We start from the raw sequence: 26,236 nt of genomic DNA, 5'->3' as shown, positions 1-26,236 counted from the left end.
AAACAGAGAAATGGAAGTTGTGACAGTAATGAATGAAAGAAAGGACTTATCTCACGGTAGCAATAGCTGAAACTCAAATGTGGCTCCGAATACCACTTGATAGCTCCTCTCTTGAGCCATAGATCAGATCTGTGAGAATCAACCAGGAGAACACGTGGCAGCGGAATCAATGGAAGGTTTGGAGGATGAGAATGCAACGAAAGGCAGCAGGATGATTTATGTGAAGTGGAGGAGGTGCTTTAATAGAATGGATCTAGCTCAGACGGCCCTCACCATTGGAAGGAAGCTAGAGGATAGAATGGAGGAAGCACAAGGTAAGAGGACTCTCGGTGATGAAAGAGCTGGAAGCAATGTGCTCAGCATTTCAATACTCTCAAAAATATCAAAAGTGTTGTACAAGTGATGCTTTCATGAATTTATAGATGCATTCATAAAGCTAAAGCATGGAAATGGTGGATCAGCTGCCACGTATTCACCCATGTGGAAAAGGTGAAGGCCTTCTAGAAAGGCTTATTCAAGGCACGTGAAAGTAAAGCTGAAATGCTAAATTCAAATGTGAAGAAGAAGTTCTCTAATGCAGCCCCCTATCTTGATAAGAGCACCCCTCCTTATGTAGCAATGACCATTTTATCTTTCCCCATGTCTTGGCCAATTTGTAGCATCTCCTTGATCTCCTATTTTCCATCCAAAGATAGCAAAGTGTACTTGACCTTTTGGAGAGTAATCTTGTTGTAGCTTTTTGGCCATTCCTCTTGTGATAGGACCTATGTGTGTCATTGTGCTAGACCCTTGTGTATCATACCACTACAAGAAAAATATCATTTACATACAGATTATTATATACCGATTATGATATGTGGATTGGAGTTCCATTACACACGGATTTTGTATATAGATGAGTTACGTACGTATTTTTTCATATATAATAAGAAAAAAAATTTATATACAGATTTTTCGTATATAAAATTTGTATATAAATCTATATAAAAAATCCGTATATAAGTTGGTGTTCAATATTACATACGAATTTTACAATAAATAATAAAAAAATTAAAAATTAAACCTAATACAAAACATAAGAGATAGAATCTACAAATTTCTCCTTGATTCCTTTGTCCTTCTCATCGAGCCTCTCTCTCATCGAGGCCCATTTTCTTCCCTGTCGATCTCCCCTCTTATCGAGCCATCGAGCCCCTCTTCTTCCCTCTCCAGCGCTTGTTCTTGCCTCTCATTGACCCATTGTTCGCCAACCCTTCTTCTATAGCCTCCATTGAAACCCTAACATCCACTACAAACGCCTCTTTCACGTTACCCTCTCCTTGAACCCTAGCCTCCACCCCCGTGCTCCACTACATGGTTGAGGGTACTAGAGACCGCTCCAGTAGTCATGCTTCCTCGTTGGCTCTCCTCTTGGTACCCTAACTCATTCTCATACTGACGTAGAGACGACTGGAATGGTAGCGCAAAAGTCTCGTGCTCACTAACTAAAGTTTTCTCACTCACACTCGCTCACGGTATCTGGTAGAGAAGAAGAATGTCTCGCACTAACCATTCTTCTTACTCACACTCACTCAAAGAGAAGAAGTTCGTCTATTCTTCTCGCGTTCACTCACCTTGTTGGACATCATGCTCACTTGGGAGTGTTATTCGTTCAATCAGTAAGTTTCTTCATTGAAACCTTCTTCTTTGCTCGTCCCCTAAATCCTTAAATCCTTAAATCCATAAATCCCTCTCTTTATTTAGATTGATGCAGAATGGTCCGTTGTGGGGTTTGCACAAAGATTCACCGAATAGATTCGTTTGTTCTTGAAAATTTAGTTGATTTTAATGAATAGAGCTTCTGAAATGTGAAAGATGGTGATGGACTTATTCCTAGGCCAAGCCATGGAAGGGAGAGTGCAAAAGAAGAAGAGAGAGATTGGAGAGTGGCTCGCCGTTGATGCCGAGACCAAACCCCTCTTGGAGCTCCAGATGAAGTTAAATCTTAATTTTCTTCTTCATTATAATGTAATATACTCTTATTTTCTGTTGTGAAACCTCTAACATTTATCAAACATTATGCCAGGAAAATTGAAATTCCTACTCTGTATTTTGTATCATCAAATCTTACACCACACTTCATTGCTTTTTCTGTTTTGTTTTTCGTTGAAAGGGTAGGTAGTATGTTTTGGAAGTTAGTTTTACCTCAAGTTGATGAATTTCTTCTTTATCTTTAAATGTGGAATGACAGGTGAAGTTTGCCTTAGACATTGTGGTCCTGTATTATAGCTTTGCAACAGTTTGCTTCCCTCCTTCTCCTATATCGGGTTCCTCCCTCTACTTAGTTCATTGGTCTATCATGATCCTATTTCAACTTAATTGGAGCTTTCTCATTCTAGTGTCTTCTAATTCTTAGTTCTGGTTGGCATTGGCAAGTCAAGTAATTAGTTTCGTACATTTAAGTGTGCTTCCTCTGATCCCCCTTTATTATCATCTGAATGGAAAAGGAAACATTTTGAGGAGACAACGTAGTAATAGAGAGGACATGACTTGAACAAGAAATTATAGTTGCAATTTCAGTAGAGTAACAAACTATATTGATGATGATAATTTAAAAGATGGGGGAAGGGGGGCCCTGCTCCGTCTTCATTTAACATTATATACCTAAGTTTACATGATATTTTATTATTTTCAAGCATCAACATGTCCCGTTTCAATTAACAGGGGTTGGTATTTTTGTCGCAAATAAGATGGATATATGGTATAATAAGCACAAACTTTGAGAAAGCGTAACTTAATTTTCCCATAATGATAAACTCCATCAAATATCTAAGAAAAATCAATCATGTCACATGTTTACTTCACACGCTGGGGTAAAGTAACAAACCTACTCACAGCTGATTAGGTAGGAGACATATATGATGGAAAATAATCAAATTATTATGCTTCAATTAAAACTTGGCTTTTCTGCTTCAATTATGATGGAAATATAAGGCAGAATTAGATATTTATTAGCTAAAATTTTCAGGCTCTTTTGATGGTTTAAAGCCTTAATGTCTGACTACTTGATGCATATGCTAATGAAAGCTTGCTTATCTAGAGAATATTTACTTATGAACCACAATTCATTCATTTACACCTTCAAGCTTTTTCAAGTAAGTTTGGAAATTGCATTCTTCGTTTTTTTTTTTTTTGTCTCTAATGCTATTTTTTTTCTTACTGATAACTTTCCCCTCCTTTTAGCTTGCAGCATTGGCAATTATTCAGATTAATTACAGCAGTTGGGAGGGAAATGACAGTAGCTCTAATACTTTGGAAATTGAATTCTTCGTTTTTTTTTTTTTGCTATAAGTGGTTTTTTCCTATCAAAAGGTATCAGGGATACAGAACTAAACATTCCTAGGCTTTGTCACTTTATGTTCTTTATGATCTGAAAACAAAGGTTGTTTTGTCTTAGTATTGTTTAGTTCATTAACATGCATAAATTATTTACTATTTGTATTGAGTGCTTCAGTTTGTTATTGAAGTGGTGACTCTTTTGATATAATTCTTGCTCATTTTTTATTGTTTTCCCAGGAGGAGTTGTCGTCCCCTGAAGCCGAGCTTAGGTTTCTTGAAATCACAAAATATACAAGGTGTTGCGTTTCCTCTAGTTTAACTGATCATCCATTATTGCTTATTGTTTTACAAATATCAATAACATATGAAAATTGAACTGAAATATTTTAATGTTTTACAGATATCATATACATTTGAAAAAGTTGTTGAAGGCAAAAAAGCTGCCAAGGAAGCCTCGCAACTTAGACATGTTTAAGAACAGTTGATAGTCCTTTATTGGGGCTCATTTATCGATTGACTCATCGAAAAGGAATTCATCTAATCAAGCATGCACCCTAGAAGGTGGTGGACAGGTTTTTTATTACTATTCTCATTACTTTCACCAAAGTCCATTGTTATTAAAGCATTGTCAAATGCATCTCAAATCGGCTTACATAAAAAAATTAGATTTATTAAATAAGGATAGTTCTTCTATTATTTATTCATCCTACTTTTTAACTAAAGGCCTAAAGTTTTCAAAATAAATTGCAGGTGAGAATTGATCACACGAAAATATATTCGCATAAATTGAGTAACAAATTAAAGAGTAAATAAAAAGTTTGCTGAGATATTGTTAAATTAAATTTTGAAAAGAGATCTTTATTTTGGTCTCTAAATTTATTGAAAGTTTTGAATTTATATTCTATCATTAAATTTCATCAATCTTTAATTGAAAGACTAAATCCGCAAAATTTTTCAAACTAAAACTTAAATTATTAATTTTTCTAAATTAAACTATCTTAGTAAAAGTATAAATCAATTAAACTATATCCATATATTACGTTGATGTTTTGAAAATTAAAAATAGATTAATGAAAATGAAAATTGATTTATTAAAAATCCACATTATTAAATTGGTGTCTTTCCAATTAATCGTTATTATTAGTGTGATGAAAATAGGGAACCAGAGAATTGAGTAGTGATAGGATGACTGTTAATCGGGTCTTTAGGCCCAATAATCGATCTGTATTCTTAACTGTAGAGACAATTTTGTTCAAATGAGTATGAACCAAATTTTAATTGCAAATTTTATGACAATTTCATTTGATTTTCACTGTGTTTGTTAGCAGGAACAATTGGAGAAGAAAAATGCACAATATGAAGAGAAGTTGAAAAACAAAATAGCTACCGTCCTCTATGCATCCAGATTCCCTACACACAGGAAGGGCTCTTAATTTTTAACTAAGAACTCCAACTGCTTGAGAAATTTTTCTAATAACCTAGCAACTAGATGCAATTGTTCAACTCTAATGCTCTGTGGTAATGTGTCATCGCTAGCCAGGCAGAACATACCAGGCAGGATATGCCCAATGATTACTTATAGGTAAGTGTTGATCTAAGCTCTTTTTAAGACTATTTTATTTTCTCTTTACTCTTTGCTTCAATCTGTTTATTTCTTTTTTTATAACATTCTTAGGTTTAAAAAAGAATTTGTGATATTTTCGTTCGTTTTTTTTTTTGTATGAAGAGGGTGTTTTGATATATCTAATGTAATACTTTTGCAAGAAGTTTTACTTGACTTCTTTGTCAAGTGAACTTTGTTTTGACTGATGTAACTTATTGATTCTTTCAACTTTTTTGTCAAGTGAACTTTTTAGCATTTTTTATTGCTTTAATTAATTATAGCAGTAAACACAAGAATAACTGATTAATCCTTTCAACTTATTTTGTTGCCGCAGGTTTCATTTAATTTGCTTGAGAAGTATTTGGAAGCACAGTCAAAGGCCTCCATGTGGGAAAATGAGCTCCTGGATGTAGGCTACCAGCCTTTGTGCATCCAGATTCCCTACATAGTAAGGGCTCTTAATTTTGAACTAAGAACTCCTTCCTCACGTTTTCTTTCCTTAGTTGGTATAAGGCTTACTCCTTGCATATTATTTTCTCTATTAGTCGTGTACTCTTTCTGTCAGATGGCTTACTCCAAGTAACATTTATTTTTGTACTTCTTTATACACTTGATAAGGATAGTAATTTGTTCTCCATGAGAGTGAGGTAGTATTGTATAACATTAACTAATTCACTTTCTTCTACAGTTTTGTTAACATGAAGAATTCAGTTCTCTATTTGATTTATTTGACCTTAATTTATTTACTTATTAAGAGGTCTTTCTTCCAAGACAAATGTATTTTTCTTTTTGCTATATTATTTATCAATTGCTTTGTCTCATTTGTATTTAAGTGAAAGTCAATAAAGAAAGATATCAAAGTCTTAACAATATAAGTGATGATAGTGAATTAGTATATTGATTTGAAGTAGAATATAACATGACTAATTTTTGCCTCAATAGTATAATATTATTTATTGTATAATCAGTTACCTCTGCCTCCATTTATGTAATGTCTGATAATAATCTAGTTACAATGAGGCAGGACCATCCAATTGCAAACATCACGTTTTAATTAAAACAGACAGATATTTGGTATTATTTTTTATAATTTGATAGTTTTATTTGATTTTTATCAGTATATGGATATGTTAGTTAATTGGGTATAGATGTGAGCTCATCTAATTTTTTTTATAAAACCATAACTTACATACGAATTTTATGTACGGATTTTTCCGTATATAATTAAATATAGATTTTATGCACGAATACTTCTGTATATAATTACATACGGATTTTACTTACAAATTTTTTTGTATATAATTACATACTGAAAAATCCATATATATATATATATATATATATATATATATATATATATATATATATATATATATATATATATATATATATATATATATATATATATATATNATATATATATATATATATATATATATATATATATATATATATATATATATATATATATATATATATATATATATATATATATATATATATAACCTAGCTACAACAATTTTATATACGGATTTTTGTGGATTTTTGTCCGTATATAAACCGTATGGAACCAAGTGTTATATATGGATTTTGGGTCTTATATACGAATTTTGACTATATGTAATTTAATTTTTTCTTGTAATGAGAGGTCCAATTCTAAGTATCACTGTAGTTTCCAAAACTCAAAGACAATAGAGTGTTGGAATTATGGAAAGGTGGGACACTACAAAAACTAGTGCAAGAGTGCACAGAAGAATCACGAGGATAAAACAGAAGCAAATGTTGCTTCATCCTCACGAGGAGAAAATGCATTGATATGTTCTTTAGAGAACAAGGAAGAGTCTTGTGTGTTAGACTCTGGTGCATCCTTTCATGCTACCTCACAAAAAGAATTCTTTGAGAATTATGTCCCTAGAAACCTTGGAAAAGTTTACCTTGGTAATGAGCAGTCTTGTGAGATTGTTGGTAAAGGTGTGCTGAAGATTAAGTTAACTGGGCCTGTATGGGAATTGAAAATGTTAGACATATTTTTGACCTAACAAAGAACTTAATCTCAGTAGGCCAGTTAGCCAATAAAGGCTACACAACAATCTTCCATGGTGATCATTGGAATATTTCAAAGGATGCAATGACAATTGCTTATGGTATGAAGAATGGTACCCTCTGTAAGATAGAAGAAGCTTGTCATTTGATTGCAGTTGCAATGAATGAAAGTCCTAACCTATGGCACCAGAGGTTAGGTCACATGAGTGAGAAAGGGATGGGGATCATGCACTCAAAGGGTAAACTACCAAGTCTTCGGTCAATAGAATTTGATATGTATGGAGACTGTATACTTGGAAAGCATAAACGAGTAAGCTTTTAGAGAAGTGGAAGAATCCAGAAGAAAGAGAGACTTGAGCTTGTTCATTCTAATGTTTGGGATCCAACAACCGTCTCATCCATTGGTGGTAAGAGATACTTTGTGACTTTTATTGACGACCACTCTAGGAAGGTATGGACATACTTTCTTAAAAATAAATCTGAAGTATTTGAAGCTTTCAAAATTTGGAAAGCCATGGTAGAAAATGAGACAAGATTAAAGATAAAAATGCTTAGATCGGATAATGGTGCTGAATATGAAGACACCATATTTAAGAAGTTTTGCTATGAGCACAAGATCAGAATGGAGAGGGTCGTGCCAGGTACGCCTCAACACAGTGGTGTGGCAGAGCATATGAATCGAATGTTGACAGAGAGAGCCAGAAGCTTGTGTTTGCAATTAGACTTACCAAAGCAGTTCTAGGCAGAAGCAGTCAACACAACAACTTACTTAATCAACCGAGGTCTATCGGTTCCATTGAAACACAAAATACTAGAAGAGGTATGGAGTGATAAAGAGATAAAACTATCACATCTTAGAATTTTTAGTTGTGTAGCATGTGTGAACATTAGTAATCAAGACAGAAATAAGGTTGATCCTAAATCGAAGAAATGCACTTTCATCGGTTATAATGAAAATTAGTTTGATACATGTTATGGGATAATGAAAATCTAAAGATGATTCATATGAAAAACTTCCTCAATTATATTTCAACAAATGATTAAATATGGCTGTTAGATCTTCACTCAATTTATTGTCAGACAAATCCAACGACTGCAAACTACACGTGCTCCCTAACGATTTTGGAACACCATCTTCGAATAAGTTAGACCCAATTGACAACTGCTCCCAAACGACTACAAACTACACGTATCAATAATCAGATTATTTTTAACAAAAAACATCACCTTTAAGCTGTTTTTCTTACTGGATAGCCAAAGAATATTGAATATGGTAACTGATGATATCAGCATCAAACTTCATAGCAGCAAAGGAAGAAAAACTTGTGAGGACGAGAAGTTCATGCACGTAAAAACATATAACAGGAACTCAGATGAGATAGAAAACAAACTTCTCTCAACATATATTTCACTAACTCACGACATACAGAAAAGTTTCCTATGCACAGGAAGCTGAAACAGAAGCTGATATAACAAAGTATTTAGAAAAAGGCAAATGAACATCACAACAAAGGAGTTCAACAACCAATATAAAATATAAACATAGAAAAAAGAAAGAAAATTTTAAACAACATAAACCTTCCTCAATTATATATCTTTCAACAAATTCAATTGGCTTTTCATCTTCAGAACTAGCTCTTTTATCTCTTCTTGATTTCCTTTCCACATACATTACTTCACACCTATAATCCAGATTTCCTCTGCCAAAAATTAAACAAATAATATTAATTTGCCGAAAAATAGAAGCAATAGAAAAGATAAAGAAATCCGAAGAACACTCAAATATTAAAAGGCAGAGGAATAGAAAGCTCAAATAATTGAAGTGAATTGAATGCTAATTAATTTCTTTCGATTTATCAAATAATTTTTAAAAAAAAGTCATTTGTCAAAAAAAAAATTATCTTATAATGATTAGCAAAACAAATAAAAAATTATATGCAAAAGACAAATAGAGATTAGAAAATATCAAAATTTAGATTGGAGATTTTTTGTTTGAATTACAACTCATTTACTATATAAAAAAAAAATCTATTTATAAAAATAATATCTATCATCCATGCCACGGATATTTCAATGTTTAAACATACAAAAGAAGGATGATACAATAATTTTGAGCCATGATCGAAAGATGACAAAAATAAAGAGGCTGAAACTATGTTCTATACTAAGATCTTTATTTTATTCTATCCATAGACATTAATTCTTGTCTTGAAGAAATATTCTTATTTATAATTACTTCCTTAATCTTTCAATAAGTTTTTTTTTTCTCTAATAAAAAAATGATTTTACCATAATATTTTTGTAATCGTTATTCTCTGAGAAAGTATGAATCATTTTATAAAGATAAAAAATATATAGTGAATGACAAATTAAAATGTGATGATATTTATCTGTATTAATAAAAAAACGAATATTTGTATTTACAACCATTTATGTTTATAGAAAGTTTGGCTTTAAATGTGCTTTATTATATTTGAAATACAATATGATTTTTATCTGGTCTCTAATTAAATAGTTCCTAAATCTTTTTATATGTTTTCTTGTCCTGTTAAGTTAATTTATTTCTGAAATATTTACGGATTTCTCCTATCAAAATATTTTAAATTTTCTCTTTACGTTCATCAAATCCTTATTTTGTCACATCTTTTCTATTAAATAGTGATATGCCAAATTAGCAAAATCACGAACAACCATCAAGAAATACAAAATACGAAAAAAACATGGATAAGGAAAAAAATAATATTATGGATGAATACACATAGAGGGGAAAAAACATGTTTAAATTTAAAATTTTTTAGTTCCTTTTCTTATTTTTGAGATTTAATTTACAATAATTATATGTTTGATAATTATTTTTATATTAAAAAAAGAAAACAAAAATGAAAATTTAACAGGACAATGTCTTCAATATTAATCTTTATATAATAGGAAATGCAATTCCTATTATAAGATATGTATGTTTAATAACATTTTGAAAAGAAAAACTAAGGTTTGTGAAAAGTAATAATTAAAATAAGCGTTAAATGTGTTTTTTTTTCCTTAAACTTGACCCAGAATTAGAATTCATCATTGTTTAAAATTATAATACATTTTGGTCTTGAAAAATGAATTATTATAGTCTTTTTAATTGCATTTGACATATAAAAAATTTAAAACAGTTATATTATGAGGATTATATTCATTTATTTTTAATGTTGATGTAGGAGACCAAAATGTATCCATGATTGAAGTAAGGAGAAATTCCAATTTCAGTGTCCAAATTTAAAAATTTTAAACATATTTAATCTTTAAAATAATAAAAGAAGAAAAATAAGAAAAAATGTTAAATATGTTTTGGTTCCTAAACTATATAAAAAAAATGTGTTTAGTTCTTAAACTAAATTATAAAATATGTTATCCTTATACTTTGAGAAATTCCATTAAAACATATTTCTAACAAACTATAAGTGAAGATAGGTGAAGGTTAGAACTTCATTATTTGTCATTGAGAAACATTCCACCTCGTTTCTTATTGAGGATGTTTTATATATTATTTTCATAAACTAAATGTTTTATAATTTAGTTTAAGAATGAATCAACTAAATATTGTGTTTACTACAACTTAGACATTATTATTATTATTTGTGCAGATTTGTACGACTATCATTCTTTTAATAAATGAAAAATTATACAACCCTTATATGTATATAAATAATATATCATTAATAAGAAATATTACCAATTGTTAATAATAATAATAATAATATTATTATTATTATTATTATTATTATTATTATTATTTGTGTACTGTTATTCTTTTAATAAATGAAAAATTATACAATTCTTATATATATATAAATAATATATTATTAAGAAGAAATACTACCAATTAATAATAATAATAATAATAATAATAATAAATATTATTATTATTATTATTAAGAATAACGTAGTATTATTATTATTTGGCTAATAATAATGATAATAATTTTAAAAAATCATAATATTAAGTAGTACTGATTATTATTATCATTATCATTTTCATCATTATTATAGAATAATACCATATTATTATTATTATTATTATTATTATTATTATTATTATTATTATTATAATATGATAATGACAATAATAATAACAATAATTATATAAGAATATTATTAAAATAGTATTAGTTAATGTTACCCTTGATGTTAATAACTACTATTATTAGCCAAAAGGCATAGAACAGAGTCAGTAAACTTTCAATTTTTTTTTTATGAAGGGACTCGATTGATTTGATTTAATAAGTCCAAGTCCCTTTTTATCAACCCAAGGCAGGAAGCAATGCAAAGAAAGGTTCTTGCCTCTGCTGCTGCTGCTGAAGCATTAGAGGAGGCCAATGCTACTGAATGTATTATAAGAAGTTTAAGGTAACAATTTGACTTTTACCTTAATTTTGTACTGGAAAGAGCCTAAAATATTCTACTCTTTTGAATTGTATCGGAAGTTTCAATATTTAAACCTAAAATGAAAATTCCATTTTCTTTTCAATTTTCACATATTTTGGCTTCCTCTGTAATGGCTAACATAAATGATGTATTTGTTTTTGTTCCTTCGACATATCAGCATGTTTTCAGACCTGTGCTCAGTGTGCCAGGATAGAAATCCTTTGCCAACCATAAACAGATTTTTCACTATCTACGATGATGTTCTCAAATCAACTTTGATGGCTGAAGCCGTTGCCAACAGATATTATTCAGAGACACCTAAAGGCAACAGCACTCCGACAGAACAGTCAAAGTCCCTCACTCTGGGTCGAAGCTGCCTTGGCCACTGATCTACAGATAGTATCCCTTCTTACTGGCACCGCTGCTGATCCACCATCAACATTGCAGAAAAGCTTATCAAAACGACACTCTCTCGGTGCAGCTAAGAGCCATGTGATGGTTCCTTCATCACAACCATCCCGTCAGATTGCTAGTGTGTGGACAAGAGGTAGTGGAATGAAAGAGACAGCAGAGCTTGGTGCAAATTTGCTATCTGAAATGCAGATGTGGTTTCTACGGTTTGTTGAGGAGTCCCTTGATGCAGGATTTAAGGGTTTGGAGAGTGTACAGCTGATGGGGAAAAAACATTGCTCCTGGACAGTGGCTCCATTGCTGTTGTTTTGTCGCACTTGAAGCGTGTGAATGCATGGCTGGACCGTGTGGTTTCCAAAGGGGATGACTCACTTAGAGAGAAGATTGAGAAATTGAAGAGAAAGATCTATGGATTTGTCATTTAGCATGTTGGAACGACTTTTGATAATTCTGCTTCATCATGAATTTCTAAGTTTATTTCCCATTTAACTTCAAAAAATTCATTCAAATCGATGAACGGGAAGTGCTTCTTCCCTCATCGGATAAGAATGTTTTCAAATGCTCAGGTATGTTTCCACATGTATGGAACTTTTAATGTGTGACCTAGCTTCTTTTGACTTGTCCATGTCTTCGTAGCAGTACCGGTTAGTCCAAAAGTTCTGAATTTCGGCTGGCCTTCATCTTGGCTCACTAAGGACATCATGTGCTGAACCAAATATAGGAACCTTACATTCTGCAAAAACAACAAAGATGATGACTTCCTCCTCAAATAATAAAGGCATCTTTTGTTCCTTAACATAGAAGTGTTTGACTTATTTCTTCATTTTACCCTCTTACTCTTACTTCTCGTTTATGCTTGCAATTACTACCCCGGACTCCTCATTTCAGTGATTTTGTACAAGTTATAAGGTTTTAGTGACTGATTTCAGTGAAACTCATTTTCATATTTCCTTTTTTGTGAAAAAAAAAGTATAAAAAATTAAATAAACAATTTAAAAAAATAAATAAAATATTTTCATTTTATTTCGGTGTCTCTTTGACCAGCTTCGTCATGTACACTATTTTTTAATAATTCAAATAAAGATTAAAAATAAATATAAAATTATTAAAATTAAAATTTTGAAAGAAATACATCTAAAAAATAAGAAAAGTTTTTTCTTTTTAACATTTTAAAAGTATAAGTACTCGTGTGTAATTATATGTATCGTCCTAAAATTTAATATTTTTTTTTCTATTTAATTATTTAGAACATTTTTATTTTTGTAGATTTTTACAATTAGATTCTTGTAAAGTCTCTCAATTAAATATTTGATTGTAAAAAATTAAATGCTTTGTGAAAAATTAAATGTTTGCTGTTAATTTGGATAAAGGACAATTAAAAAATAATATGTCTGGCAGAGTGACATTAACAAGTCTTACTTGCGTGGATTTGTTTTATTTTGAAATTAATATTTTTTAAAATAAAATAATTGAAAATTCAACGTTTAAATAAAATTTAATTAATGCAACATTATTTAAAGAAATTTGAAAAATTAAAAGTAATTTGAATAAAACTACTTAAAACTCTAACTAGGAAGATCTAGAATCATCGTTAACACTTCTTTGAAAACGAAGAAGAACATACGAGCAGAAGAAATACATATATGCAATCCGCCAATGCCTGTTCACCAAGGAGAAAAAGAGAAACAGGTAAAAGGGTCAGCTTCTATGGCTGTTCCTACAAACTCACAGGACCCTTGAGCCTGACCCTTCTTTTGGAAGTAGCCACTCACAGCGTAGTTGCAGTGAGCCCTGACGGTGTTAGGCTGGAAGCAAGGTCGTTTTGATGGAGAGGGTTACAGCCAGCGCCAACTCGACAACCATAGTCCAATGTTTTCTGCAGAATCGTGTCGCCTCCATCCTTATAAACGCACCAAGTTGCACCTGTAATAGTTTAAACACATCAGTGAGCCTCATCACGCAACATTCTGGAGAATTCAGTCTTCCAATTTAGGGTTTTATTCAAATCCTATTTAATTTCTCAAATTTCTCTTCATTTTAGTAAATATTACATTTTTATTTATTAATTGTATTTTATTTAAACACATCAGTGAGCGTCATCACGCAACATTATGGGAATTCAGGCTTCCAAAATTTCATTTAATTTCCCAAATATTGTTGCTGTTATTCATTTTAGTAAACGTTGCGTTTTTACTTATTAATTGTATTTTATTTGAATGTTGCGTTTTCAGTCATTTTATTTACAAAAATTTAATTTTAAAATAAAACAAATCTAGGTCAGTAAAACTTGCTAAAGTTACTCCGCACATTATTTTTTAACTTCATTCACCGAAATTAATGGGAAACACTCAATTGATCCAATTTTTCACAATCAGAGACCTATTTGAGAGATTTTGTAATACGAAGACCAAATTAAGAAAATCCTACAGAATTAAGGATATTTTAAACCTTCTTTTTTTCTAAATAATTAAATAATATGTTAATGGTATGAGTATTTGTGTGACCATTCGCATCGGTCTAATACTTAATGTTCTTTTTTTTTTCTCAATCATGACAAAAATACCAAAAAAATCCAAAATCTTCAAAAACATCAAATTTTCCAAAATCATTTTTCAAACAGTTTTGTAAAAAACTACTTAACCCTTTCTCATTCTGAATGAGAATATATGAGAGCAAGGTCAATCATTATCTGACTCAAAAATCCAAAAAATATTTTTATTTCTATATTATAGTATTATTTTTGGAAAAATTAAAAATTTTGAAAACCACATCAGTTTTGTACATTTAATTAAAGCTACTGCCTTTGGACATCTAGTTTTTGTAGATCATATCTTATTTTATGGTTTTTCATATACTTTCCAAAATAAATTATGGTAACGACTCCAAAACCTCTTTTTTAAACTTGTTCTTTAACGGTTCGTCATTCTTTCGCAATCTCGATTGCAACAATCACAAATTGAAAAATTGTATATTGATGGCTAACTAAGACAAAAGCAAATATTAATGTTTATAAAGATAAATATTCATTTTTCAATAATGAATTTTCATAAGTATAGTAATTTTGGATTTGCTCTAAGTTTTTGGATAGTGTTTAGCTCAATCTAATTCAATAAATCTCGACAACATTCTTGTTTCAACTTCTTGAACAATTTAGAAGACAATATTCATGTCAAAATAGCAATATTTGTTAGAGTACTTAAGCGGGATAAAGATTGAGAAGTAATAATATCATAGGTTTTATACAACTTTGCTTTGTATATGCACATTACCATATATTCCTTTTTCAATATTTCTACAACATTTTATTGATTAAATTAACAAATAATTATTGTTAAATATTAAACCAATTTTTACAATTTAATTAGTTGCTTTTGGAACTAATTATGTCAAAGACATAGGATTTATTTCACAAGAGCAATTAAATTTGTAAATATAGCATGTTAAGAAATCAAGAAAATAATTTCTTGCTCGTTTGAATGATGAAATGAGTGCCTTTAGTGTTTATTTTATTTTATTTTTTTAAATAAAACTATGCTCTGGATAACCTTTTGCAAATTTAGATGAAAAGTTTGCATGACTATACAAAATAAAATAACAACTTATTGATGTTCAATACTTGATAGTCTTATAAAAAAGCAATTGTTTCCCTTGCTCCCATGAAATCATGTTTTTTTCCCTAGTAAACTTCTGAGATCTTTATCTATCATTAGTTTTTATTTTAACCCGATTATTATTCTTATTACTTAAAAATTTTAAACATGCTATTTCAATGTACACATTTCGTATAACTAACATTCTTGAATTTTATTTTTCAATTTTTAGGCACTTGAAACCCGTCCTCTTGCACGATTCCACCTTTGAGTTTGTTATGCTTGGACAATGCAATGGTTTCATTAAATTATAAACGTCATTAGGCATTGTGTTTGTAGTCAAAAATAAATTTTCATACATATTATTAACAATTCACTCACTTTTTTCTTAAAATCCAAACTTCCGTCTAAAATATTTTTTTAGTTAACTACATTTCATATATTTGCCTTAGGAAAGTTTGACCATTTTAATGAATGACTTGTTTTCAATTTTACAAATTCTTCAAATTATTTTATAGAAATTATATATATAAATATAAGCAGAGTCATGATGACCATTTTAAACTTATTTATAGAGTGAATATTTGTTATATTCATATAGTTGATAAAAAAATAAATTGAAAAATAATCATTTCAAATTCATTACATCTTAAATATTAAAAATAAAATAAGGAAATGAGAATATAGAATAAGTTCAGAGTTTAAAACTCAAAGGAAAGTAGAGAAATATATTGGAAGGATGTGAGTGTATGTCAAACATGTTATATTAAGTATAGATAGAATTGATGATTTTATTCTGGTGCTATACAGAATATATATAGCCAATTTCAAAAACAGAAACAACTACAATATATCGGAAGCAGAATATCTAGTCTAACAATGAAGACTTATTCAAAGCTAACAACCTCCAATATTCTAGTAACAGCAGAGGTGTTCACATATCTAATATTCTCACCCTTAAACTGAATTATTACATATATTCAGTTTACATTTGCAATCACCCCTGACTCCTTTCTCATTCGAACAAAATCTTCCAACTTAAGTGGCTTTGTCATAACATCTGCTAATTGTTCTTGTGAGCTGCAATGTTGTAGTTCAACAGTTTCACTCCTGGTAAGATCTCTTAGAAAATGGAAGCGCACATCAATGTGTTTGCTTCTCCCGTGCATAACTGGATTCTTTGACAGCTTAATGGTAGAACTATTGTCACAGTAGATAACTGTAGGACTCATTTGCTTTCTTCCCACTATTTCAAGTATGCGCTACTGCTATAAATTCTGCCTCAGTTGTTGAGAGACTCACTACTGGTTGCTTCTTCGAACTCCATGAAATAGCAACTTTACTCATCATAAAAACATAGCCAGATGTGCTTTTTCTATTATCAATATCATTAGCATAGCCACTGTCCGTATAACCAATCAAATCTTTTCCTTGATTTCTTTGATAAAAGAGACCAAATTCACAGGTTCCTTTGAGGTAACGCATGATGCGCTTTGTCGCTTGAAAATGAAGCTCCTTTGGATATTCCATAAACCGACTAACTTGACTTACACTGTACATAATGTCTAGTCGTGTGGCAGTTGCGTACATTAAGCTCCCGACCATATGCTTATAGAGTGTTGTATCAACTCTGTTTCCTTCTTCATCTTTTCCTAATTTGCTTCCTGGAAGCATTGGATTATGAGCAGAATTGGAATTGCTCACGTCAAATCTCTCTAGAAGATCTGTCACATATTTCTTTTAAGATACAAAAATACCATCAACTTGCTGTGTTGTTTCGAGACCAATGAAAAACTTCATTTTTCCCAAGTCAGTCATAGCAAATTCAGACTGCATTAATTGCTTGAACTTCATCATCAACTCATCATTATTCCCTGTATAGATCAAATCATCCATATACAAACTTACCACCATAAAGCTTTTATTTGCCACTTTAGTGAATAAAGTGGGTTCATATTCACATTTTGCAAATCCACTGCTGCCAAAATAACTTTCAATACGACTGTACCAAGCACGGGGGGCCTGTTTTAAGCCATATAGGGCACGTTTCAGCTTGTAGACTTTGCTTTCTTCCCCTTGTTTAACGAATCCTTGTGGTTGGTCAACAAACACATCTTCAATTAACTCCTCATGCAAGAAAGCATATTTGACATCCAGCTGATAAATGGGCCAACCATGATATGCAGCGACAACAATGATTAGTCAAATAGTCTCAATACGTGCTACAGGGGTGAACACTTCCTTGTAATTTATTCCATATTGTTGAGTATATGCTCGAACCACTAGACGTGCTTTGTACTTACTAACATTTCCTTTCTTATCACGCTTAGTTTTGAAAATCCATTTAACCCCAATATTTTTAGCATCTTTTGGAAGCTCGGTTAAATACCATGTATCATTTCTTTCAATAGCTTCAATTTCTTCTTTCATGGCTTGTCTCCAAATTGGATTTGTTGCTGCTTCTTCATAATGAAGAGGATCGTTTCCATTGTTAATAGTAAAATGTGACTCAAAGTCATCATCAGACAACCCTTTACTAGATACATAGTCCTGCATCCAAGAAGGTTGAATGTGTTGCCTTATTGAATGTTGTTGTTCACTAGCTTCTTGAATAGGTGGGTTGATTCAGTGTTTAGGTGGGCTGATTCGATGACTGCATTTTCATCTGCTAGTTCCTCTGGAGCAGGGTCCATTACTGCATCATGTTCATTGGCCTGCCATTCCAATTCAGATTGAGTTGAACTGGTGAATTACTCTCCCCAATTCCAACTGCCATCTTCTTTAAATACAACATCCCAACTAATACTTATTTGTTTAGTCGTAGGATTATAAAGTCTATACGCCTTAGATTCTTCACTAACTCCCAATAAAATACACTTTACATTCCGTTGATCTAATTTAGTGCGAGAATTATGTCCTACATGGACATGAGCCACACATCCAAAGATCTTAAAGTATTGAACCGAAGGTTTGTGTCCACTCCAAGCTTCTTCGGGCGTTTTGTTCTGAACTGCAAACGTTGGACTACGATTAAGCACATGAACTGCCCAATTAACTGCTTCGGGCCAAAAACAATGTGGAATACGTTTTGCGATCATCATGCTACGAACCATATTCATAATAGTACGGTTCTTTCGTTCTGCAACTCCATTTTTCTAAGGCGAATATGGGGCAGTGAGTTGCCTATTGATTCCATGTGCAACACAGAAATTAGAGAATTCTAATGAGGTGAATTCTCCTCCACGATCTGTGCGAAGACTCTTAATATGTAAATCTGCTTCTCGTTCAACTTTGGCTTTGAATTCTTTAAAAAATTTTAAGGGTTTGGATTTCTCATGGAGAAAGTAGATCCATGTTTTTCGAGTGCAATCATCAATGAAAGAGATGAAATACTTCTTATTGTCGTTGGAATGGGGTTTAATAGGACCACATAGATCCGAATGAATCAGTTGTAATGGTGCTTCAGCTCTCCAATTAGTCGTCTTCGGAAATGGATTTCGTTGTTGCTTCCCATTCAAACATTCTCTGCACACTCTTGTGGGTTTCATTAGTCGTGGTAGTCCCACGACCATGTCTTTCTGCTGGAGAGTTTTGAGGCCATTAAAATTCAAATGGCCATAGCGGCAATGCCATAATTGACCAATATCTTCAGTTATTATGTTGAAGGAAGTTGTATCAGAAGGAGATACTGCTGCAATTTGAGCATACGATTGGAGGACATCACAGATTTCATGATAACACTTCTGTTAGGATGATATACTTTGTAATTGTTATGTTGAATAAGCACAGTTAAACCCTTCTCTTGAAGCTGTCCAATATTGAACAAGTTATTTGTCAAGTCTGGCACATAAAGAACGTCAGTTATTACCTAGATTTGACTGTTAATTTGTAGTCGCACATTTCCTTTTCCTTTCACCTCCAGGGTTGCATTATTGCCAAGCTTTACATTATCTGAAAATCGTTCATTGAGATCGACAAAACAATCTTTTCTATTGCACATATGATTGCTATAACTAGAATCTAGAAACCAATCAGTGCTCTGGTGTTGTTCATCTCCCATCTGAGCCATTAGTAACATTTCTTTAGAAATCTCAGTATAATTACTTTCTTTGCTTTGACATTCCCATTGGAAGTGCCCTAGTTTATGACAATTGAAGCACTCAACAGTGGATTTGTCAAAATTTATCCTTCCACATCCTCGTCCACGACCGCGTCCATGACCTCGTCCGCGGTTGGAAGAATCCCCATAGGTCACCTTCAAGGCCTGTTCTTCGTCTGGGATGATCATTCTTTGTTCATGCACTAGCAAACGACTTTGTAATTCATCTATGGGCAGAGTGTTTGTATCGTGTGCCTCCTCAATGGAGCAAACCACATAGTTGAATTGTGGAGTCATAGAGCGCAATATCTTTTGCACCACTTCAGAGTCACTTTTATTTTCACCATTAGCCTTCATCTTGTTTGCAATCATAAGAGTGCGTGAGAAGTAATCATTCACAGACTCGCCTACCTTCATATGGAGTGTTTCAAATTCCTTCCTTAATGCCTGTAATTGAGCACGCTTAACATGTGTGGAACCTTGGTACTTTTGCTTCATAGAGTCCCATATGTCCTTAGCAGTGTTCTTCTTAAGAATCGTCTCGAGAATGGAACAATCCAAGGCTTGAAAAAGATAATTCTTCGCTTTCAAGTCCTTAAGCTTCTATTCATCAATTTGACGCTGTTGCGCCTCAGTGGATGTCGTTCCTACACCAGAAATTCCTATTTCCACCAAACTCCAATATTCTTTCGAACGGAGAAAATTCACCATCAACATTGTCCAATGATCATAGTAACCATCAAACTTAGGAATTGCAGGTTGTACAAAAGTATTTTCTGTCATCACTCTCTGTTAGCTAGCTACTGCTATACTTTATCAAGCCTATGATTGGCTCTAATATTGATTTTATTATGATGCAACTGGATTTACCCATCATAATATGTAATTGTTCACCTATCATAATATATGCTTTTTAGAAATAATCTTTTATTACATACATTATTCACCTATCATAAAAACTTGTTTTATTAAAAGAAATTTCATTATTACATTTGACATATCAAATCAATTTATAATCAATTTCCTATATTATCATCTCATCAACTAATTTATAATCAATATAACATGAAATAAACAAATTCAATTAAACTAACATAATAAAATTTATTTCAAACATTAAATTGTCTAATTTAATACATAATTTGTACATCAAACCATATATTAAATCCAAATATCATATTAACTTACACTACATTGTAGTCAAGTTTCTACAATTTACTAACACTTAAAGTAAAAGATACCCACTTGGTTCTAATGTAAAACACTAATAATCAACCTAAAATTTGAGCAAGTACTAATACGAACTTCAATTTTACCCAAGTTCAGAATCTTCATATGTTTCATAGCTGTGAGGTTCAGTAGATTCTTAGGCATTGGATTCTTGGTGGGAGATGATCTGCCAACACCGAAAACAGCCTTCAGAGCTTACCCAAAATTTGAGCAAATACCAGTATATGAACTTCACATTTTCATCACATCACAGTTCAGCTCTGACGACAAGTTAATTCATAGGCGTAGGATTCTTCACTAGGAGGTGATTCATACGCATATGATTCATCACTAGGAGGTGATTCATATAATCTGGAGCCTTCAGAGGTGACCATAAAACATATTTCCTCCTATATCATACATTCACAACCAAATTTATCAAACATCACTAGAATAATTGTTCATGTGACAAAAGAAAATATCTCAACGGTCTAAAAAATGAAGGAAGATGATAAATACAATATGTACACAGACTACATGAATGTACTTATACCAAGAACTATGGTATAAAAGGTTATAGAAGGTGGAAATAAAAACATATCGTTATTATAAACACACTCTAGCAAGGGCATTAGTATATTCAATGATTAATGAAATAATTAGCAGAGGCTTAAGTATATTTTCATGTAAACACACTCTAGCAAGGGCATAAGCATGCTATGTCAAATGTAGAATAGNTGATCAGACATTATTGTTATTATAAATTAAAACAAACACNNCAACACCTGCTANATAGATTCATGACAGCATGCATGTTGAATAAATCAAATATTCAATGTGATAGTTACAGAAAAGTACAAGGTAGAACATCTCAACCTTCAAAAATCAAATGTCAAATGTTCAAGTTGTGGAGATCAGAGAGATACAAAAATGTAAAGATACATGCATGTATCTTCTTTCCCTCAATAAACAATTCATTCCAAACATTTAATATCACCAAGTGNCACCTCCTTCAAGTAATGATCGCTATCTTAGATGTAGGGCATTGTTCATAGAAAAAATGAACATAATGAATTTAAGTAACTAGGTTAACATGTTTGAATTAATGAATCAAATATATATAACCAAATTAAACGAGAAAAATAGCAGCATTGATAATCAATATAGTACATGTTAATTTCAATTGAAAAGATTAAAAAAAAACCCAGTAGCACAAGCTAACCAAAATTTGTATAATATAGCAATCGAGTTCATACTTAGAAGCTAGAGATTCAGACCGTTTCCTCAAGCAATAAACGCTCCTTTAGGGAATCTAGCTTTTCCTGGTTCTTTGCTCGAACATTTGGAAAAACCTTCTCTTCATAACCTGGAGCATTCATAATCTTCTCTAGTCTTTCTATTTGCCTGCATAGAAAGAAACACCAGTCTTTTAATTGAAAACCGTTAAGAAAAAGGGAAAAAAAAGAGCTAAGTTTTCAACAAAATAAATTCATGTGTATATTGTTCAAGCGTTATTCATTATGAAATCCCTTCTAATAATTTCCTTCATCATATACTCTGGTCACCTTTTACCCCTTTTCATTCATAACTCAAGTGTTAAAATGCAGTTTAAAAAANAATAGAATATAAAACATACTTCCTCANCTCTTCTATCTTNTTGATCTTCCCTTGTTCTGCNTCTGCAGAATTAGTTCCTTGTAATTCTAAATAAACATAAATGCTCTCATTTACAATAGCATCACCATATCCAGATGGAACAACATCACTTTCAGAGATTACATGTGAATCATATAATCAATCATTAAAAGTGAAAAAATAGAGAAGCAAAATACAGGGGGCATNCATGAGAAGAAAACACAAAAGCAAAATGTGACACTTACTGTCAACGAGGATAGATTAGCTAATGTTACAAAGTAAATAATTCAATATTTGCACGGTTTCAAAGTTGAACCCAAGAACCCCAAATCATTTCATATTTTAATAAATTGAGGTACATAACCAATTGGTAGTTTTAATTCTTATTAAATCTTTAATAAAAAAAGTATTTTAATGAAGTTGAACCTATTAGCTCTTTTTGGTAAGAAGTTCTAACGAACTCACGTAGAATTATTCATNAATTAACTTTTATAATATTAATAGAATTTCCCCAATTAGTTTATTATACTGAATTTTGAAAATATTATTATATATATTTTGGGTCTTACGACAGCTACTTTAATTGTTTTGGTTCAGAATTAAACATCAGTTTCAGAAATGATGGAGAAACATTTAGAGGGAGAGCAAAACCAAATAACTNCATCATAGATTTTCCTTTTGATCAATTATTTTGATTAGTTCAATCTATTTAGCTTTGTTTTGGTACCTTTATTAGATATATGATTTCTAAAAAAGATATAAACAGAGTAGTTATGGTTTGAATCCATGCCTTAAGCAAAACAGGAAAGCATAAACTACCAAACTTACATATGTTCATATAGATAAGGAACAGAGAAATTCAGAGATTTTTCCAAGGTGTGTGTAGAAAGTATATACATATTGTAAGGTGGAAAGCATAGCACGCAAGTTCCCNTCTTTTCNTGCAGCNNNACACTTAATTTTGAAATNCAATGTTTCACCGAGCCTCTGAAATCAATGTAGAGATAAGATTAAATGATAAACATACAATCATGTCACCATAAAAACTCTGAAAATTCAACCAAGAAGTAACATATGACTAAACAAGCTGTTAGCTTTAATGTAAACTAGAATCTGACAAACAAGATAACACAATTTTTAAAGAGAAAAATAGACCAAACAAGTTGTTAGCTTTAATGTAAATTAGAATATGAAAAACAAGATAACACAATTTAATAGGAAATCAGAATGTTGGATAATAAATTGACTCTTGTATTGTGCATCACTGATATGAAAATCACTCAACAAATATACATGAACAAATTCAATTATCGAACAAGAATAAAAGTAGCAATAGATGACATATAATAGCTTGACGCCTTGTAATATAATTGGAAGATTCCAACAGCTTAGAGCTATATTCATCAAAAAACTGTAATTAACCACAACGACAATGTATCTACCATCGGTCACCATTCCCAAATGTGAATGCGCCATCTGCTTCGGCATGTCGAATCTCCCTCCCCAAGTATTATCATTAAAATTCTACACATCAACGTGAGAATGCACCTGAAACCAAACAAAGAGATGAATCGCAATCATTAGAATAGTAACGAAGACAACAGTTGAGATTAAAAGCGAAAGGAGATCAGTCAGTTACATAATCGATGGTGCCGTAACCGGCAAAGACGAAGAGGAGATTGCGAATCTGAATGGTAGCTCCGTCAAGGCAAGGAACGGGACACAGAGCCATCTTCTCCTAGTGGAGGTTGGGCGCATCCAAATCGGCGTAAGCGGCGGCGAGGAACCTTCCAGAAGCCTCCGACCATGTTTCTTGTTATTTTCGCTTAAATCTGACAGACAAGCACAGAGAAGTTAGTAAAGCACTGCCACTTTCCTTGGATAGTTGAGTATCATTACCACTTCGATGACTTGGTCTGCGAAAGAGAGGATTTAGGGATTGCAAGCACCGAATCGAACCCTAAACCCCAACCAGGTTGCGATTTGTTGTGCCTCTCTCCACGATTTCCTCCTCCCCTTCAAACATGTACTATGTTTAATATGGATTGCTTATATTCTTACCCCATGCTTCACAATGACGGTAGAACTCCCGTTTGATGGCTTCATCACCACAAATGATGAACGATGGAACGAGAATTTACGGATTGAGGATGAGTAGTGAAGAACTTGACTCAGAGAGAAATAAGGCTTACACGAAAAAGACTTCGAACGNGAGTGAGAGGGAAATGGGAAATGAGAGTGAGAGGGACGAAGGTGAGTAAGAGCGAAATGAAAAAAAAAATGAAAAAAAAGAGATACTACGACGAATTTCTAAAAATCAGTCATAATACATTAAAAATTTTATGACAAGTGTCCATAAATACGTAGTAATAGGTTTTAAATTTATTTACAAATTTGCCACCGCATTTTATATTATAACTGATATACAAAACTACGTCATAATATGTTTTAAACTTATTTATAAATTTGCCACCCCATTTTATATTATGATGGATATATAAAACTGCGTTATAATATGTCTTATTTTTATTACGATTCTGCCACTGATCAACCTATTATGATGAATAATTTTTATCCGTCATAATAAGGCTGTCATAAAATGCTATTTTTCTACTAGTGTGTTTATCCATCATTATTTTTCAAATTCAGGCAGTTGAAACCCATCATTTTGCCCGACTTCACCTTTGAGCTTGTTAATGATTGGTCAAGGGAATGATTTCTTCAAACTTCCTTAGTATGTTGATAAACTAGTGTACATGTTCTTATTCCTTGAAGTTTTACTTTTCATTAAATTATAAAAGTCATTAAGCATTGTGCTTGTAAACTATATTAATAATTTACTCGTTCACTTTTCTTATAATCCAAACTTCGATATGACATGTTTTTTAGTTAATTACATTTTATATATTTACCCACGAAAGTTTAACCATTTTGATGAGTGTCGAAGCTAATTCATGCACCGAAGCGGGCTAAAATACTGCAGGACGATCTTAGCCCAAAGCTAATTCCTGTACTGAAGCGACGTCCAACACCGCCTGGTGCCGAAGGCAATAAACACTACTTGGACCACAAAAACATGGGCCACACGATGGAGGAGTGTGTGACCCTCAGGAATAAGATCTAGTTGTTGATTTGTGTAGGTCAACTAAAGAAATATGTCAAAATTGATCGCTTGACAGAACGATCTAAACAAAGTCCACGACGTAGTAGTACAAACAAGAGGGAATGCCGTGGATGACAGCAATATGGGAAGAACGACCGTATGTTATGAATGAGAAACATTGATGCTTTAAAGATATTTGATGATGATGCACTTGAAGTCTTGAAGAATTATTTACTTACATAGTTAAAGCAATTTTGTAGAAAACCTTGTATTAGGCTTTTGCTTTCACTTGTACATCATAAGAACACTTGTAAATTGTTTTTTAGTATAGCTATGTATCGTTAATAATCGATTATTACAGGGATAATCAGTTATCACTGGAAGTTTTGATATTGTACAGGGTTCGACAATAATCGATTATGACTAAAGATAATTGATTATCATAAGCCAAATTAGAAAACATAATTCAACTACAATTAAATTATTTGGAAGAATTATGTCTATACATGAATCAAATCAATGTCGCAAACTTCTCAAAGTTTATATCTTTAAAAACATCATATCTTTATAAAAATTAGCTAAATTGAGAGATTGTCTAGGATATTCAATTTCCACCTTAATTGGTGGAAATTTGAATGCATTCAAATTCTTTTAAAGGTGTGCCTAGTGACTACCCTTTCACTAATATTTATAAGTGTTACATGTATTAGATTTAACATAATTCATTAGCTTTGAAATTGATCCAAAATTGAGTTCCACTTTTCAATTGTTGACCATAAAATTAAAACTTTGAAAATTAATGTTGGTTCCATCAA

General features: G+C 31.8%; 2 long non-coding RNA genes across 11 annotated transcripts; one reads left to right on the top strand and one right to left on the bottom strand.

The window, feature by feature from the left end:
- The first annotated feature begins 1,111 nt into the window (after positions 1-1,111).
- On the top strand, positions 1,112-5,646 carry LOC106779676. 8 transcript variants are annotated; one of them, XR_002666441.1, is made up of 9 exons: positions 1,112-1,658; positions 1,744-2,007; positions 2,231-2,306; positions 3,008-3,134; positions 3,223-3,351; positions 3,556-3,614; positions 3,719-3,879; positions 4,644-4,900; positions 5,256-5,646. It is a non-coding gene; the product is annotated as an uncharacterized LOC106779676 (long non-coding RNA). The 8 variants fall into 8 exon arrangements; XR_002666435.1 differs by having other exon boundaries at positions 3,719-3,890; positions 4,647-4,900; XR_002666438.1 differs by having other exon boundaries at positions 3,719-3,890.
- A 15,505-nt stretch (positions 5,647-21,151) lies between these two features.
- On the bottom strand, positions 21,152-24,590 carry LOC106779694. 3 transcript variants are annotated; one of them, XR_001377203.2, is made up of 4 exons: positions 24,218-24,589; positions 23,958-24,150; positions 23,761-23,866; positions 21,153-23,305 (listed from the first exon to the last, which is right to left on the bottom strand). It is a non-coding gene; the product is annotated as an uncharacterized LOC106779694 (long non-coding RNA). The 3 variants fall into 3 exon arrangements; XR_002666445.1 differs by having other exon boundaries at positions 21,152-23,866; positions 24,218-24,590; XR_002666446.1 differs by having other exon boundaries at positions 21,152-23,866; positions 24,380-24,589.
- Positions 24,591-26,236: the final 1,646 nt, after the last annotated feature.

Source organism: Vigna radiata, unplaced genomic scaffold, assembly GCF_000741045.1.
Source record: "Vigna radiata var. radiata cultivar VC1973A unplaced genomic scaffold, Vradiata_ver6 scaffold_167, whole genome shotgun sequence".
Taxonomy (NCBI): Eukaryota; Viridiplantae; Streptophyta; class Magnoliopsida; order Fabales; family Fabaceae; genus Vigna; species Vigna radiata.
This window is presented reverse-complemented; position numbering and strand designations above follow the sequence as displayed.